This window comes from Pinus tabuliformis, chromosome 6 (assembly GCF_031772625.1).
Source record: "Pinus tabuliformis cultivar Carrire ecotype Pingquan chromosome 6, CPIR1, whole genome shotgun sequence".
Classification (NCBI taxonomy): Eukaryota; Viridiplantae; Streptophyta; class Pinopsida; order Pinales; family Pinaceae; genus Pinus; species Pinus tabuliformis.
Window position 1 is genome coordinate 802,598,470 of NC_142292.1, and position 3,528 is coordinate 802,601,997.

A 3,528-nucleotide genomic window follows, 5' to 3' on the forward strand; every position below is an offset into this window, starting at 1 on the left:
CATAAATAGTGACTTCAAAGGCAACTCAAAACCCCTGTAAGTTCTGTTAATTGTAGAAAATTTCTTGGACTAAGGTACAAGTGGATCTGAATTCAATTCTCATGGCACCATTGAAGCATTCTCATTGGAACTTTTTATGGTATTCGAAATTTTAGTCTTAAGGGTTTGAGTTTAATCTAAAGTATTTAATATTGGAAAAATGTTAAAATTGGCAACCAGGGCAAAACTTCATGTGGGTCATCTTATTCATGGCTAATAATATTTTTATTAGATTCCTCTCGTCGAGAGGTGTAGGATTGATATAAAGATCATCCAATTCCGATAAGTATTCATGGAGATATGAATTTATTTTGATTATGGAATTATTATCAAGCCGACCTACAACTCATGTAGGCTCAGAAGCCCAACAGTCGCATCTATTCACCCACCAACGTTGTGTATAAATATAAGAGGACTTTTCCTCATTTGGACTCACTCATCTCATCACATCTCTCTCTCTCTACTGCGCAGATATGAGTCTCTTCTCTACTGCGCTGAAATGGGTCTCTCTCTCTCACACATGTGAAGCCGGAAGCTGTTTGAAGCTGCAACTGCAGAAGTAAATATTGACTTGCGTGGCCTAGAAGATCTCCTCTTTGGAACTGCGTTGTAGGTTCATTTGAACCTCCTTTGAAAGCTGCAACTTTTGGTGGTGGAATGAAGTCAATCCGACGAACGGATTGCAAGATATCGACTACCCTAGTTTGAAGCCGGAAACTGCTGAAACTGAAGCTGCAACTGCAGAAGTAAAGATTGACTTGCGTGGCCTAGAAGATCTCCTCATCTGAACTACGTTGTAGGTTCATCTGAACCTCCTCTGGAAGCCAAAACTTTTGGTGGTGGAATGAAGTCAATCCGACTGTCGGTTTGTGAGATATGGTCTGCCCTAGTTTGATAATGAAGCCGCTAATGCTGATGCTACTGATCTAGGGTTTGCTACTGCTGATATGAATCAGATTTATTGTACTATTTCTCTCTGCTGAATTATTGAAGATAAAAGAATATTTGATCAAAGGGTTTCCCCACACATTGTGGGGTTTATCCCTGGCTAGCCGCCACATCTTGTGTCTCTTGTCTTGGCTTGTTTTCTGTCGATCGTTTAATGTTCTATCTGCACTTTACTTTATGTACATGTGATAGCTAATCGGTGGAATATAATAAGAAAAAGAAGTAAACTGTTATAAGCATAGAACATACCATAACTTAACATGGTATCAGAGCTGAGGTGAAGACAAAGCCCGAGCAAGAGAAAGAGCAATCATTGAAGAGAAGATTGGCAAGGCTATCCTAAAAGAACTATGGGGTCCTCAACACTCTTTCCTGCCAAAGACAAGCTCCGTGAGAAAGCTGACTATCACGGATGGAAGATGTCTATCGATCTAACCCTTGAAGATCAAGGAGTGTTGGACCATGTAAGAGGCAATATGGTTGAGCCTTCATCAAATGCATCTGCTGCTGCCTGGAACAAATGGAAAAATGGAGAAATCAAAACAAAGAAGATCATCCGGGACTCTATCGACAAACGCTTGGTGGCCTACATCTCTGAGCTAGACACCTCCAAGGAAATCTACGACAGACTGGTGAGTTTATTTAAAGTTAATGATGCAAATCAAGTTTTGTTTCTTAGAAATAAGTTGAGGGAAATCAAGAAGGGTAAAGATGAAAGTATGCAAGCATACCTCTTAAGAATCACCGAGATCAAGAACGATCTCCTATCTATTGGGGAAACTCTTACTGACAGAGAAATGGCACTCACAACTCTCGGAAGATTACCATCTGAATGGTATGTGTTCAGGACTACTCTTCTGAACAATAATGTAATTCCTGGTTTCGAGGAATTAATGGCTAGATGCATTCAAGAAGAAACAAGGGAAGAAGTGCAAGAAATGCCCATGCCTAAAGGTCCTCCTACTGCCTTTTCTTCTCATGCAAAGAAAAGAAATAATTCTAGGACTAAATCAAAAGGAAAGGCTGGACCTACGGCTAGAAGAAAATGACGATGTTACTTTTGCGATAAAGCAAGTCACTATGTATGAGATCATGAGCATCATGATGAATGAGATCATGGACATAAAGGGAAACATGAGATCATGGACATAAAGGGCAACATGAGATCATGGACATATAGGATAGCATGATGATGATGCACACTAGTTTGAGCAGCATTATGATGGATAAAATCATGGACATGGGCAGCATGATGATAATCATGATTAGAGAAGCATGGTATAGTATGCAGTGATGCAACTCGAAATCCCTCTGATGGCAATCAAAGGAATGACAAATTCAACAGCAAAGGTAAGAGGAGAGCTGGGAATCAAGGAAGAGGACAAGCATTCAAGAAGGCTAGAAATTCTAGGATGTATTAAATGCACCTGACCTCAAAAGGAACATAGTGTCCATCTTGGCAATGGAAGGCAGAGGCTACAAGGTAACCTTCAGCAATGGCAAGGTATGTATATGGAAAAATAATGTTAAAGATGCCTTTACTCTTGGGTTTAGTGTTGATTCATTATATCAGGTCGATGAAAGTCCGCTAGGTGTCATGTCTTGTGACACAACGCTTCAGTCCGAACTTTGGCATCAGAGGTTTGCCCACCTTCATTACAAAGCTCTACCCGATGTAAGACAGATGGTAACAGGGATGCCTGAATTCCAAGTAGAGAAAGAAGGTGTATGTCCGGGATGTGCCGAAGGAAAGCTCAAAAGGGGACCATTCCCCTCAAGCCAAAGCAAGACCTCCGATATATTACAATTGGTTTACTCAGGCATACCTGAGGTTGGCATTAAGAGGGAGACTACTACACCACATACTCCTGAGCAGAATGGTGTGGTGAGAAGGAAGAACCGCACGATGATGGAAGCTGTCCGGGGCATGCTACATGATCAAAGACTTCCGAAGTTTCTATGGGCTGAAACTACAATCATCGTTGTATATGTACAAAATCGATGCCCTCATCAAGCATTGGGTTCCTAAACTCCTGAAGAAATGTTCACCACCGGTCAAAGGGAAGTCGTGATTAGTCATGATGTCACCTTTGACAAAGATATGGCTCTCAACAAGGTGGACAATCTGCTAACTTTGAGTAGCTCTCAAGAAGCCGACACCAGGGAACCGAAAGAAAAGGATGATGAATCAATGCCTGATGTATAAGAACCCATGGATCCTATTGATCCTCATCCACATGAGCCTTCCTCTTCTAGGAAGAGGCCTTCATGGCTTAGGGGGATACTTGATGATGCTGAAGGACATGTTGCACCCTGAGGAACCTTCCATCAAAGTAAGAAACTTAATAGGTATCAGGGATACCTGACCATCATGAGCATGATCATACAAAATGAACCTTCATCATTCTCAGATGTCATCAAGCATTAACTATGGAAGGATGCTATGACCATAGAATATGAGTCTATTATGGAGAATGATGTCTGGGAAGTAGTTCCCAGACCCTGGACAAGACAATTGTTACTTCAAAATGGCTTTACAAG